At 34.5% G+C, this 16,412-nt stretch overlaps 1 protein-coding gene across 6 annotated transcripts in view; it reads left to right on the top strand.

The window, feature by feature from the left end:
* Positions 1–16,412, top strand: part of LOC118735860 — a 548,047-nt gene that overhangs the window by 470,489 nt on the left and 61,146 nt on the right. For all 6 annotated transcript variants that reach the window (XR_004992653.1, XR_004992652.1, XM_036465840.1 and 3 more), the window contains one exon: positions 913–954. The gene's annotated coding sequence lies outside the window, so the exon portion shown is untranslated. The remainder of the gene's footprint in view (positions 1–912; positions 955–16,412) is intronic.

Genomic DNA, 16,412 nt, shown 5'->3' with positions numbered 1-16,412 from the left:
TTTGGTTGTTCCATCCTTCGAGTTAATGAAAGTCTGCACGGCAGAAGTCCGGGATGTAACCTAGACAGCCAAAGGCCTGCTCTTAGTTTTCACCAATGAGAGCAATGAGCTATTTAGTCTCTATTTTCCATGTCTATCGGGAAAGATCCTGGTCCATCGCCGGCGGTTGAGGCCGGCATACAAATTCTGAAATGAACAGCACGGTAATACCTGAGACCCTTTACTGAGGCTTTACAGCAGCGATGGGCAAATAGAGCTTTTACTCTGCAGGCGCCTATACAAAATGTATAGAAAGCTTGAAAGAGCTTTGCGCGCGGGCAAGGCGGTGCACATCACTGATTTACAGTTTCAGTATTGGCAGTGACATTTCTATGGCTGCGCCCTGTAAAATGTCCACCAATAGGTTAATGGCCACTGAAACGTTGCAGCGAGATTACTCTGAATAGCAAATTCAATATTTTTTACTACACGCTAAATTTGGTATATTCCTTTAACAGTTATTTTTGTTCTGGTCTTCGAGTTTTTTTTCTAGGCCACATAAATAAAAAGTGAGCTTAAGCTACAACTCGATTTTCAGTACAAATACTTTTGATGTTACCCTTCATCTAGCACCTAAATGTGCCAAGCCGGGGCTCCTAAGTGCAAAAGGCTCCTGGGAGCCACTTTACCCATCTCTGTTCTAGGCAATCTTGCCTTGGGCGCTTCTACTATAAATACCAGATCTAATAGTATGAAATAAAATTTAATGAAATAAATGTAAATAAAATATTTTCATACAATTTGTTGGCCTCCTCTATATCTACATATATAGTTATAACACACGTATATAAACTTGAAGTATATTTAGCATTTGGAAAATGTATATTATTTCAAATTTTATTTAAATAAAATCCTTCAATCTTCTATTTTTAGAGCATCGGGCAACTACCATCTTAAAAGCATAGGCGTCATTTGGTAAGTAATTTTTTATATGAAATATTTTATAACTCACTAACAAAGCGTTTAATGCCATTTTAACTACGAAAAAAATTTATATCTGCTACCTCATCGCCGAAATAATTTTCATAAACATACATAGCAACTGTCCGTCATCCTATAGCCACTGGCAATTGACTGTTTTTGATGGCGCTATCCGCTCTCCCTCATTCAACATTTCTCCGTTTAATCGAAGTGTGTTTGACTGACCATTTTAGTTAGCTTCAGGCTCCTCGAACGCTATTTACATACATATACTTCTCTATATGTAAGAACATAAATTTTCCAATCGAATTTGCATATTATGAAATTGAGGAACTTTCACATAATTGCATACAATATTCAATTTTCAAACTTAACCTAGACAAGTTTTAGGGTAGGTAGGGTATTTGCTGCTCATCTTGCTATGTATTCTTATCACCTCACAAGCATTGGACAAGAATAGTTGGCTTCCTCTGCTGCGCGATTTTCGCTCATTCCTGCCAGGTGAATACAGTTTCAAGTGTCGAGAGGTTGAAGTAGCTCATCGCTGTTCCCTTATTTCTATAAACAACATGTATACACATGTATAGCAGTGCGCTCGATCCTATACGTACATATCCTTGCAGGAAATATATCCAACTATAAGTTAACTTTTTTCTGTATATTTTCTTTAAGGAAGGCTAACTATATTTGTATGGCCGCCAGACATAACTTCAAAATGATAATTCTCATTAATATAAAATTTCGCTCTTCATTTATTTTATCCCAAATTCGAAAAAGTGTTTGTGAAGTACAGAAGAAAAGTGGATGCAAAATAAAATGTGTATGAGGATATTTAAATAGAAATTTGTTTAAAGTGGGTTATTTTGTATCACTTTATAATTTTTTTCTGCAGGGATGTTCATACGCATACATGTAAGTATGTGTAAATGCTTCGATAAATGCAAATTTGAACGTATTTCAATTAAATACCACATTAATTTAATTTCGTCTCAATTTCGTAGTTGTGGCCAGACCAATGAAGAGCTTGACACTATGCAGCGCTTGTAGCCATACATGGCTCGAGCTTGTTACTGCACTCATCAGATAAACTGTCACGAGCCGGTAATATAATTTAACGATTTTTTTTTTGCTGTCGGCAATTTACTCTTCACGCGTTAGTGAATTCGGGTTATGTTTTTTGGCATCGTTGTTAACTGTATTGTAATTAGTTTAAGAGATTTTCAACTAGAAGACAAATTCGGTACTCAACACTGCGATAAATTTTTATTCGTATTTCCTTTCTTTTAATCGTAATGATATTTTTTTTTTTTAATTGGACCCAAAACCACGCTGCGAAAAATGTTTCTTTCCGCTTTCTTTAAGGTTTCTTTAGGACGTAGAATGTTGGAAAGTAAAAAAAACATCTTTCATTTTCGAACAAAAGCAAAATTTGCTACATATTTTTTGGACAAAAAATTAAATGATTTGTAACAAGGCGAATTTATATAAGGTGATGTTACTAGATCAGCTCAGCCTCACGGCTCCGAAAGTCAAATTGAAAAATTTTGTTTGAATTTCCATACACACTCTAACAAATTTTGACAGTTTATGCCGCCAAAGCAAAAACAAAATGCATGTAAATTCTTGTGCGCCTTGATTTCCAAGTTACGAGATTTTTCAAAGGCTTTTCAAGACTCTTTCAAAATAATTTTTTCAGTACTCGGAGTAAAGGCTTGTGGAGACTTTTTACATAAGTTATAACGGAGGCTCATTAGAAAATTAGCTAAAAATTAATTGCGGTGTGTAAGGGTGCGTTCAGAGAGAAAGCCCAGCGGTGAAGCTGAACGAAGCGAAGCGGAGCTTTTCTCATGGACTTGGTTGCAAAGATACTCAGTGAAAAGAGGCGAAAATATTTGCTCAATTTTATTCAAAATATTAGTTGTAGAACTCGTTTTTATTTGAATATTTTGATATCTTGAATATCTGCTGCATCGTGAAGCTGAAACAATAAACTGAAAATTCAAAATCAAAAACTATTATGCTTTCAGCTCGAAAACGTTTCTGAAAGAGCGTTCTGTATGAACACTTCCATATCGCTACAGTAATTTGAAAGCTTCACTCAGTTCGGAACGGCTTCGCTCGGCTCGAGTCCGCTTTCTGTGTGAACGTACCCTTGTCCTGCAAAAACTGCTCAAATGAAGGAGGAATTATATTTACTAAATCACGACGACATCACTTTTCTTTTTTCAATTTTTAAGTAATGGTAGCAGATTCACAAAATGTTATCACACTAGAACGGTGAAGGGCACCGCTTTTTTAAGCTTTTTATAAATTTTTTAAGGGCACATGCAGAGTAAAAGCTCTCTCTGCCCATCGCTGCACTAGAAATATAGAAATTAAAGCTTCAACAGAAAGCTTAGCTTTTTAAAACTGGCATAAAGTTGTACCGAAAAAGTGAACGCTTCTTCAGAGAGGTCAGATGATTATGATGAGTTATAAGTGTGCCATACTCCTTTACGAAATATATATTAACTTCTGACTAACTATAACTACTTAATTGAAAAGTCTTAAAAGATAAATAGTGAAAGCTTCAAATGAAAGTTCAGTTGTTTACAAAAGCTTGCAAACTGAAACGATTGGATGCTTCAAATATGCATATTTAAGATACACGAAGGGCAGAACGATTAGTAAAAAAATAATTGAAGTAGGTCCACTCGATTAGTTCAAGAATTCGAATATCCATTGGGCCAGTATCAAATTAGGTAATGGGTGGAAAGTTAGTGGAAGCGGGAAATGGGTGTCGGGACCCATGGACTATTCTGGCGTTGTACTAAACGAGCATTCGACCTAGATACTAGGCTCAAGTTTCAGGGAGTTAGCAGGGTAGTTGGAGTATACGTACGGTGACCATTCGTACCGTTTTTGGCGGGACACTACCGATTTTGAGAAAATTGTCACGCTGAATATTTTTTAAAAGTCGGAACGTATAAGTGTCCCGATTTTTCATATATGTACCGATTAAATCCCGATTTTCAGTATTTTCTTTATTAATTTAATAAGAGTCCCTGTACTCTGGCACAGAAAAATTGTTTCGTACAAACGTGGCAACACTTTTGTTATCACAAAGGGCGTAGAATATAAGGGAGCCATACACATAGACAGCATCCTTATTTTTTATAATCTTTGGTTATGTTTTTTTTTCTGTCAAACTGGTACTCTCGCTATGTTGCAGTCTATCATTGTTGTCTAAATTTTTTTTAAGTTTTTGTAATTATTTGTTAACTTGAATTTGGTGAAATTATCAAAAATAATACTAATTACAAACGTATTTGTTTCAAAGCATACCGACTCGTTTGTAATTGACGCTTTGCTCGTTGCTATGCTCGTCGCTTTGCTCGCCGCTCCACTATGCGTCTAGCCTTAGTCAGAATTGCCCTGTTATGCTGAATGCACCAGCCGAAAAATTTGATTCTACAAAGATATTTTTTTAGGACATCGATCCAGCCTTTAGTACAATTCTGGGCAAATATCCACCACCTGACTTCAGTTTATTCGGTGTAGCATTGTTCGAACTAATAGGGTGTTGTGGTCGAACCGAAGAAAAAAAATTATTTGAGTGCATTTGATGAAATGGTTGCTAGGTCCCACTTCACGCGTTACTTATACCGGTATGTCCTACGAATCTTTTTACCAGTATTTACACAAGACATAATATTCCCATAAACTCTAGTCTCGTAGCTTACCACAACTAACCTTTGCTAATGGCTTTTGTGCGCCCTGCAAGACGACCATCACCCTAATATAAACTCAAAATATAATACGCATCAGCAGACATTTCTAATTAAAGTTACATAAAAAAGCGAACAATTTCTGTGCCTTGTTGAGCGCATATTTATGATTACATGCGCACGTTTCATTGAATGAACTTCATTACCGCTGTAGCCCAATTGGTTTTAGTACAATTTAGCTCGACTAATTTAACTTTATGCGACAAAAGAAGAAATTGCGAAATCGTCAGATGTGTCCCCTCATTTAGCAAGAACAATTCTACAGCGGCTTTGCTCCTTGAGATTTATGCATACTATATGTAATGTAAAAAATATTGTGTGTGTATGTGTGTAAAAAGTGTATAGGTATCCATATGTTTGGGAAAAAAGACGTTCTTATAGCCACATACAACTGCTTACACTTACATACATATATTAGCCTCTCGTGCAATGGTGTCATGCGTGAATTTGACTTTTATGATGCGCTGTAAAATGCAAAAATCCATTTTAAGTATTATAAAATTTTAACAAAATTTATGAGCCATTGCATCAATTGCTGCACATCACAGCGACATCGCGCAGAGTCTTGTTGATGATACTAGCAAAAGCACAACAGCAATAACAGCGGCGGCAACAACAGGCGACACTAAACTCGCCGGTGGCATATGTTGCATCAATGCCACACTTTTTATGAGTTCAACAACCCAACCCAACCGCCGGCGTTGCAGCGCATTGAGCTGCTGCTGGGAGCTGTCATTTCCATAGATTGGATTCGCATAGCGGCGGTTGCTTTGATTCCCATATATATTTTTTTCTCATTATTGTAAGTGTAAGTGTGTGTACTTGAATGTAACTGCTGTGAAGAATTCTGCAATGCAAGATAAGAAGAATGCATTATTTTTTTTTTTGTTACACACTATAATGTTTTAAAATCGATGCAGCTGTAAACCAGCTCTTCTACAAAATAATTAATATTTATTGATTGCAATTTTAATGACTGCAACACCATGAAAGAGTGTTGTACGAAGGATTAAACTTTTTCCATAACGTTTTACTTTTGTTAACTTAATTTCGGTTCATAATATTTTGACATTTTCCCTGTTAGTTGGTATCCCTCAAAAAAAAAAAAAAACCATTTTTATTTCTTGATTTTTTGTCAGCACTCATTTTTTTATGACGCTGACTGGCGACGCACAACGAGCTAATTCTGCACTTCACCCACTTATCTACATGCCCGGACATAACTTTATGCACTTACAGATGTATCTATGTACATATGTGCGTACATTTTTTATACTCCTCCAGAAAGATGTCACTCATAAATCACGGATGAGCTCGTAAAAAGCTTCACCGGTAGTTGATTTTGGTACAAGACACATGTATGTATGTATGTATGTATGTATGTATGTATGGATGTACATATCCACTTCTGTATATATTATGTACTATATTATACCCTTGTGGTCAGCTGATTAAGTCAAGTGCAATTTTGACTAGTTTTGCTTGATTTTCTTTTGCTTATTTAATATTTATATTTTTTTTTATTAAAAAGGCTGGCACTTTAGCTAACCAGCCCTACATAAATCCACATTTCAAACAATAATAATTAAATTTTAGTAGGTTGAAGTGCAAATTTCAAGACGCGTTGGTTTTTAATAATTTTGGCTGACGGTGTTGTGCATTTTCTTCCATATAAAAGCAAAAAAAAAAAATTATTAAAAATCAACGCGATTCTCTAGCGTCTTGAAATTTGCACTTTAACGTACTAAAATTTGATGAGCTACAAAACTGCCTACCCAACATTTTTTTTTTCTAAAAAATTCTAAATAAAAAGTTTAAAATTTTTGTTGCAAATGTTATAGTTTGCTGAATTTTCATAACTTTGTGCCAAGTTTGAAACGTGGATTTATCTGGCGCTAATTAGGTAAGGTGCTAAACTTTTATAAAAAAATACATATAAACATTAAATAAACAAAAGAAAAATAGTAGTAGAAAAACTAGTAAAAATGTTACTTGACTTAATTAGCTGACCGCTAGTGTATATGTATTTATGTAGATGTAGAGACACTAGATGTGGATATTTACATGCATACATATGTATATATATCTACAAAGGAAGTAAGCTTAGGGTATTCACTCTAATCTGTGGACACTTTGGTTCTGCTCGTCTGTCTTTAACCAAAACTGCAATGAGTTTCGTTTTCTATATTCAAACAATTTCATTTAGTACTTTAAGTAACTCACCTTTATTGAAGAAGCACCCGAAAGCAATGATATCACCTTGATGTGCTAGGAACGTCAAAGCTTATTCTTATTAGCAAGACTATACCAGGCATATATTTTATAATAATACTAGAGTTACCCGGCCACGCCTTGCTGTGACTCAGCCTACTAAAATGGAATACATACATATGAGAATCAGAGAAGAACTTACATATCGATGGCTGAGTGGAATATCGGCTTATCTCGGCAGCCTGTTCGGAAGCTACCTATTCCGTCTCGAATCTATGGCAGTCCATAAGGATGTGCTCTGCATTTTCGCATTTGCCATAGCAGTAAAGACAAAAAGGATGGTCAGCAGCTACCAAGTCAGCTGTTGAACGCCTTTTTCGGACCCCATACTGCCAGTTTGAGAGTCTCCGCTCTTCTTGTACGATCACTTGAAGCCGCGGAATATATGTAATTGTTTCCAGTAGTTTGCCTTCAGCATGCTGGATGCACAAAGGCCTGTGCGATGACTGCTCCTCGGGGGCTTATTAATTTTTGGTTGTAGAACCAGGTATTACCAATTCCATTTCCTCGGAAATATACATTCCTGGAAGCATCTTGTGTATAAGTGGCTACAGATTTCCGGTTTTTTCCTAACTATATGTTGGAGAACGCCATTCGGCATTGCGTCCATGCCTGGCGATTTTTTGGCCTTAAATTTGGCTACGGCAGCAAATACACCGGCGTTGCTAACCGGTGGGATTTTGGAGGCTTCTACTTTTGGCTCACGTGGCACTCCAAACACATCTTGCTGCGGGAATAACCCAGAGACAATTCTCTTCATTATTCTGAGGCACACTGGCGTCTTAGAGTTTCTCCATTTCATTTTTTTAGCACAATGTTGTACCCACTGCCCCAAGGGATGTCGTCGATGTGTCTTATCAGTTACAGGAAATCCTCGCGCTTATTTTGCTGCATTGCTTTTCGCAGTGCCTGACTAAACATATTTCACTTTTCTTTTATCAACAAATGGCAATACTCTATTTTTGACGTAGAATACGTCTTACCTTAAGGTATGGGGGCTATGTTCAAATGTTGTAGTTGTAATTTTTAGAGCTTCACAAAAACGCTTATTGCACGAGAACTAATAAAGCGATTTCAAAGAAAAGTGTGGCGTTTCAAAGATAAAATTCCAAACCTGTCGACAGATTCATTTTTGTAAATAACCAATTCGGTTTCTGTCGTAAAAACAACGGTAAACATTGCCTTATTTTGGGGTCAATTTTGAGCCTTTAAAGTGCTCTAGCAACTTATTGTTGGCATATATAACTTTCATTTTCGGGATATAGGTTCTTTGGAGCAGTAGAAATATTATCGGGTACAAATTTTATATAAATTTAACAAATATTGAGCATTTTAAGGCAAAAAATTGTTGAAAAAATTTGCAAATTTTTTTCATTACCAAAATGCTCGAAAACCGCTCGAATGATTTTGTTTTTGTTTTCTTTAATCAAAAATTCAAGAGTTTTCCTTTCGTTTGGTATATGGGAAGTATTGGTTGATATCTTCTATATATGTTTATTTTATTCAAATATATGGGCATAAATGATTTTCCATACAAAATCACCTCGTCATCATTGGAAGTGTGGGAAGGAGACAAAAAGTATGTATGCGTATGTAATGCGGCTTTTGATAAACAGAGGCGCGCTATTTATAACCTAATCGCAGCGTGTGTACATATGTAAATACATACATACGTACATATGTTGATTGCAGTTAATGTGGATCTGTTTCTATTTTTAGTAATCTATGTATGTCTATACATACATATGTACATACATATTATATATGTACATACATATATGAACACATGTATGCATAATACGCGAAGACTTTTCGAAGTGAAACAACATTTAGAAAAAGTCCAATCCAAGAATAAAAGTAGAGGTGAGGACGTACATAGATAAAGAAAAGGATAAAGGCCAAGGTAAAAATAAACACAAAAACAAAGTTGAGTAAAGATAAAGGCAAACATGAAGACCAAGGTAAATTTAAACACTTTACTTATATGTATAAGTGCAAAGGTGAAGGGGAATATGTATATGAAGAATATGATAAACATAAAAATAAAAACAAAGATAAATATAAAGAAAAAGATGCGGATGAGGATACCGATAAAAGTATAGATGAAGATAGAGGAAGAAAGATTAAAATAAAGGTAGTTGTAGAGAAAAGGATATAGATAAAGGCACAGAGACTCAATCTCGGAACTATTTCGGGATTTTAGGGATTCTCGGGACTTATCGATATAATCGATATTTTGTTGGTTTTTTTATCGATTTTGTTATCGAAATTTTCATCGATATTGTTATTGATTTTGCTATCGATATTTTTGGAACTTATCGATATAATGATCGATATTTTTATCGATTTTGTTATCTCTTTATTATCGATTTTGTTATCGATTTTATTATCGATTTTGTTATCGATATTTTTATCGATTTTGTTATCTATATTTTTATTGGTTTTGTTATCGATATTTTTATCGATTTTGTTATCGATTTTGCTAACGATTTTGTTATCGATATTTTTATAGATTTTGTTATCGATATTTTCAGAACTTATCGATATAATGATCGATTTTGTTATTTATTTTGCTATCGATATTTTCACTTATCGATATAATGATCGATATTTTTATCGATTTTGTTATCGACATTTTAATCGATTTTGTCATCGGTTTTGTTATCGATATTTTTATCGATTTTGTTATCGACACTTTAATCGATTTTGTTATCGATTTTATTATAGATTATTTATCGATTTTGTTATCGATATTTTTATCGATTTTGATATCGATATTTTTATCGGTTTTGTTATCGATATTTTTATCGTTTTTGCTATCGATATTATAATCGACTTTGTTACCGATTCTTTTATCGATTTTGTTGTCGATATTTTTATCGATATTTTTATTGGTTTTGTTACCAATATTTTTATCGATTTTTCTATTGATATTGTTATCAATAACCATACCACGTATTCTACGTTTAAATATAGCGGCTGTATCTCCGATACAGCCTGCAGACCAAGACGAAGGCGCTGGACTGTTCCTTTTTTTTTTAAAAAGCTTCTCATAAAACCACTTTGCCATTCGGAGGCAATGTAAAACTGTAGGTCCCTCCTCTTTGTGTAGCCACATCAAGCCGCACTCCACGAATTGGAGGAGAAGCTCAGGCAAAACGATAAGCAGAAGTGATTTTCCAGACCGAATATTATTAAGTTGAAAGAGTACATCGGCTTCGCAGAATTCGGCAGTTATCCAACAAGCAATCGAAGAATCGAAATCGCTTATTAGCATTAGTTTTAAGTCAAAGATGTCTACTATTCCCTTGGTTAAAAAGTTTTGGCTATCACTTTTTATGATTAGCAAACAGCTATGATTTGAATATTGCTATTATAAAATGACAAAATAATCGTGACCGTTCAAAATTATTTTTCTTTTTAATTAATTTTGCATTTATTTAAAAAACTATATCAAAAACTTTAAGTTGTAAGACAAATTTCTCGTTTACACAAACTTATGAACTTGTAATATTTTTTTTTACTAAATAATCCCATATTTAATCCGACTTATGAATTTTGTTTATTATTTTTCCAGTACATAGATTTTGTGTCGTGCGCTTGTAATCGATTTCAATTTATTCGCTTTGGGATTACAATCTCTCATATAAGCATACACACATGCAAATACACGCATGTGCACGTATGTATATGTATGTATGCCGCTACATTAAACAGAATTTGTAATGCTAATAACCCTGAAGGATTATTTTAAGTATCTCTCAGTTTATGAATTCTCAAATACCTACTTACTGTAGCTTTTGCCGTCAACTTTCAAAGCACAAATCAGTGCACATTACACTCAGAAAAAAGTTAGCTAAATACATTTCTCTCAACACATGTTTTGGTAACTATAACCAATTAATGTAACCATAACCAAATCACGTGTTACGAGAAAAATATTTAGTTGGCGTAATTAAACACTTTTCTCAGTGTAGGCTGCAGTAATAAAATATTTGTTTGTTTAAATAAAGTGGCGATGCGCTCTGGAAGAGAGAGCCGCAAAAGAGAATTTTTGGCTCTTAAGTTATTTGATATAATTATTTAATATCTGCACTATTTGAAATTATTTTGCCTATAAAAAGTACGCATTTTGTGTTTAAAACCAAAAGTAAAAAAAAAAACAACTAAAAATCTACTCAAGCGGAAACTTTCTGTAATCAAAGTAGAGAACAAAGAAAAAACCCGCTTAGAAGTGTTGCTTAAAAATTGCGCAATTTAACTTGCAATTAGCCTCGAGCGAAGTGATTTGGCAGCTGTCACGTGCACAGGCAAGCGGTGATTAGCTGACGGCATATTTGTCAATATTTCGCCAGTAGCGACGATGCTTTTATACGTTTTTGTTTTTTTTTTTTTCTTAACTTCTTAATGAACTAGAAGCTTAAGTATCACGCTGGCAGCGCATTTGCAACCACTTAAGTGATTAACACGCGGAGTTTTAGTTACATACATAAATATATAATTTTAATAAATAAATATAGCAATGGAAAATGTAGAGAAATATTTAAAAAATTGAATTTAAAAAATTCACTCGAGTGTACAATGAAAATTGACACTTTTAATTATGACAAAACCTATTCGCACGCCACAAGGCGCTGTAAAAAATATTAATTTAAGCGAATAGTTGCCTGATGCTAAATTAGCGTACTTTATTAGCAAAATCTTTTGAGCGCAATCGAACGTAATTCGTTGCTATGCAGTGGCTACTTAGCTGGCAGCTTGTCAAAACGGTGCTTAAAGTGTGTGACTTGTCAGTGTGGTTTCGGCAACTGTATACAAGAAGACTAGGCGATGATGCTCGTTGTGTATCATTAGGCTCTGTTCTTCGCTGAGTAGCGCCGTCAAAATTAACACCTCCAGATTAACGCCTTAGCTGCGAAAACTGGCTTATTTTAATGCCTATGTGAAATTGTAAAATTTTTGCGCAAAAAACTTAGTTTACCATTTTTGTGGCGGTTGAAACAAAGGTTGACACGAGCTCAAGGTCGAATGAAAGTACTTGATTTTTTTTTTTATGCACAGAGTGTCTAAATAATAAAAAATAATTAAAAATTAAATATTAGTTCCTGAAACAAAGTTAATATTAAATGCATATCTGGACTTGAATATTTACAAAAATCCGAAATTTTCCCAAAAAAAAAAATCTGAATAAATGCATAAAAATCACAAAAGGTCTCGAATAGATACCGAAAAATCCCGAAATCATGCCAAACAGTCTCGAAATGTACAATATTACATCCGAATAATTTCGTTAAAGTTCCGAAAAGCTCAGAAACACTTTGAATAGAACACAAAAAGTCATCAAAATCCATAGTAAAAATTTATGAAAAGTCAGAAAATAGATTTTTTTTGAAAAATTTCGCAAATATTTCAAAAGTACCTGCAAGCCCCGATAAAGTAAAATACGAAAACTCTGAAAAATCCCCAAAAAAAATCAGGAAAACGCAAATGTTCGAAAACATTTATACGAGTTTCGAGAAAATTCCAAAATTACCTTAAACATGCTGTCTCGAAAAAGTCATCAGAAAATCTTGAGCATAGTGGAAAAAACTCGAATACATACATAGGTACTATATGTATATATAATAAAAAGAATCGTGGCAAATTCAGAAAAGCTTGAAATATTATGAATGCTACATCACACATACATACAAAATACATTGAACGGAAAAATTTAGATTTTTTGCTTTAATTTTTCATTTGCGAAATTTCTTTAAAATGTGCAAATTTTTTTTCACGCTCTTATTCAACTTTCTCTGCATGTACGTATATAAGTACTTATGTTTTCTTGAGGCGAATTCTGCAATCAATTTCTGACCAACTTCCCGATGACCCAGATACTAGAAATTTCACAATTGGCTCTGAACCCGATGACAATGCAATACGAAAGATGAATAAAGCCGATAGGTGAGGAATGAGTCGATATATTTAGTGAAACAGTATTTATTAATGTCCAATTTCTTTAAATTTAGAAAGCTTGCTTTAAAAATATTTTTTTTACTATTAACTTATTAATGTACAATTTTGATTTACAAAAAACACGTACTGATCGATTTTCTCTACTACGCCACGACTAATCACTTTCGCGTAATCAATTGTTATCAGTTTTCATTAAATAATATTAATATTAATATTTATTTTGCTGCATAATTTTTGGCGCGTAAACTTTTATTATTTACAGTACTACTTTACTATTTAAGTTAAAATTGATTACTTCGAGTGAAAATTATAGTTCGCAAAATCGCTTTGCATTCAAAAACAAGCACGTTTATCATAATCAAGCATATTATCCGCTATAATTCGGAAACTGCTAAAAGTTTTCACCGCGCTTTTTCATGTGAAATGCATTTTTAGCTTCCTCTACAAATATGCAAACTTTTACCGAATCGTTTTGTTGGCAATGCGAGTGATTAACATAAATTAAATGCGGACGGTAATGAAGATGGAATGCGTTCATATAAGTTAAATTGGGAAAAATAAAAAGCGAAACTTTTAAAATGAATTAAAGGTTCGGAAAATCCAATGAATAATAAGAATGATACTTTGGCGCTTAAGCTTTTGTTATTTAAGTGTTTGGCTGAGCTTCTGTTCCAATTTGCAGTGGCCGCATAGGCATTGTTAGAAAAATGGCGGGACCCACAGTCAGTGGCAGAAATATCACTCGGAAATTTGTCATAGCATGCCGAGGGGTGACTGCTCTCGGAAGAGGCGAAGTACATAGGAGCAACTCTGGAACTCACATCTCTCGAATGTTACCAACATGGCTACAAAGGTGTTTTATTCCTGTCATAGTCTTCACCTGTAGTTACATATACGTACGGTGACCATATTAACCAACGTAAAATAAAGGACTTTTTTTTTCAAAATGATTTGGGAATACGTACATACAACTTGTATGATAAAAGTACCTTACCCATATCGTAACTTAAATCTACCTAAATATTTACCAAAAATGAAGTCAAATCCTTTTCAAGGACTTTGCCATCATTTGCTACCAAAATGCGTTTTCCATAATTCATACTGCACGCCAAAGCCAGCAAACAGTGGTTCAAAATTGGAATTTAATGTTCATAATGCACCGGACCTTCATTTTTCAACCAATTTTTACTAAAAACCAAAAAAAAATTTATTTTGGTGGAAACTTTTTTATAACATTTCAAACATTGTTTTTTTTAATTTTTTCGTTTTGGGGGAACCATGCAATTATTTTCAAATAGTCTTTGTTATGTAACATTTATTAACTGGAACAGGAGAATACTTCTTCAAAATTGCCACTTTTTCTGCATTTTTGCACTACAATCAAATAAAAATTCACAAATCAGGCTCAACTGGTCTCTTGCAAATATTATAAGCTTTCATAAAAAAAAAGATCAAATTAAGGGGAAACAATTAAGGCTCCAGTGAATTACGAACGCTAAATGCCAGTTTTGAACCACTATGCAGCAGGCGGTCTATTGTTCTCTTCCAATGAAACTGGAAACTCAGCGTGCAACACGATCCTGGGCGCAACTTTCCGTGTGCTTTATAGATTGTGCAAAGATTACGTATTAAATAAAAACCCTTAAGTGGGGTGCGAAATGAACTGGCGAAGGTTTCCATTATTATTCTATAAGTGACATTTTTATTTTTCATATTGTGTGTTTAAAAATTTACCTCTGAAAAATGCAGAGCTGATTTAAAGGACAGTTTAAGAAGTAAAGTACAAAAGGCTTCCTTTATTTTGAAAAAAATTTTATAGGACAGGGGGTTAAAATACAGGACTGTCCTTTAAAATAACGGACGGATGGTCACCGTACATATACGGCACTGGCCTGGGCCAAAAGCTAAGCAGGTAAGCGTGGGGGCCGCCTTGAGCTAAGTGGCTAGCTATGTCACAAATCGAGCCTATCCTTCCAGGAGGTATTCCTTAAGACTCCTTGAACTTAGCCGGGAGGTTCTTAGAACTATTACTAGTTACCGGGAAGGAGACTGCAAGTTAAGGTACCATTGAAATAAAATGGGGTTTTCTGCGGAGACGGACTTCAGGTTTTGTGGGCGGGTGGAAGACACCAACGTATGTATGTAACTCCCCATGTATCTATCATTATGAGCAGACTGAAATACCTTGGGGAGCGATTATCTTATCCATAAAAAATTTGGAACATGGCACCCTCAAAGTGCTTTTTCTCTAAAATAGCCTAAGGTTGGAGTGACGACATTTTCAGTTTTTTCTGGGGAATTAATAAAACTAAAAGTCTAGATTGTATATACATATGTATATATAAAATTTATTTTGCAGTTGGAGATTTTAAGAGTTTTTTTTTCGTTAATTTGAAGTTGGTGGCAGCAGAGCAGCATTTAAAATAATTACAATATATTTAAGTGCAAATATTTATACATTAAAAAGGACCCATTGGGGGATTTTGGGCCTGAGAAATCTGAAAGCGGCCAGTAGGGTGCGCTTTGATGCAAAAACCATGAAAGGAACATGAGGTAAAAGTGCAAACAATTCTTCTCAACAATGTTGCTAAACAATGTCTCTTCTTGTTCCTTTGCACCATAGCGAACCCAGCGGCCGTTTTTGTTAAAAAAATATATTGCATATTCAGATTCTCTGTGCCCGAAAACCGCCCAAAGGCCTTTTGATTGTATAAATATTTTCATTTGAATCAATTTGAAAACAGCGAATCGCCAGCCTGGGAAAACTGAGAAATTACTTTTCTATGTATATACGATCCAGGCTTTCACGAAAAACTTGTATCCTATCCCTTCGACTGCTGAACAGTAATTACATGTACCGTGGCGTATGAGTAACCTGAGAGTGTAGCCCAAGCGAATTTGTTTTTGCAATTAATGCCATAGATGTTAACTTATTTTACCGTTGCATATAAAATTGCTTGCTCATTCTTTGTTACAAATTTTCGCCTAGCAGATCACTACTTGTCTTCCAAACGCTTCTATGCACCACAAAGTACTCTGCCTCAGCGTCAACCACAGTTCCAAATTCAATTCAAGTTAAACACCAGCTATGGATGTACGTTTGTATGCATGTATGTATGTTAGTGGGACGATTATCTACAATATACAATATAGTGCACATGCATTACTTTTATAAATAAATTTCTCAACTGCCAAAGAGATGTATACATATTTCTCTCTCTCTCTCTCTGTCTCTCTCTCTCTCTCTCTTTCACTCTAGCTGCTTGTCTATTGCTTTTGGTGAGTGTTGAGGTTTGCAAGTCTCGTTAAAAATCACTTAAAATTCCATCATCATAAATTTGTCAAATTTTCGCTGAAGTCTGATGCAAGAGTCAAAATTGCGAATAAAAAATAAATCACAATTTTGCGTACGGAAGCAAAGATAAAGAATCTTGCACAAATAAAGAAGAGATAAAT

The sequence above is a fragment of the Rhagoletis pomonella genome, unplaced genomic scaffold, assembly GCF_013731165.1.
Source record: "Rhagoletis pomonella isolate Grant_MI unplaced genomic scaffold, Rhpom_1.0 Rhpom_scaffold_00003, whole genome shotgun sequence".
Taxonomy (NCBI): Eukaryota; Metazoa; Arthropoda; class Insecta; order Diptera; family Tephritidae; genus Rhagoletis; species Rhagoletis pomonella.
Note: the sequence above shows the minus strand (reverse complement) of the source record. Positions and strands in the feature narration are given on the sequence as shown.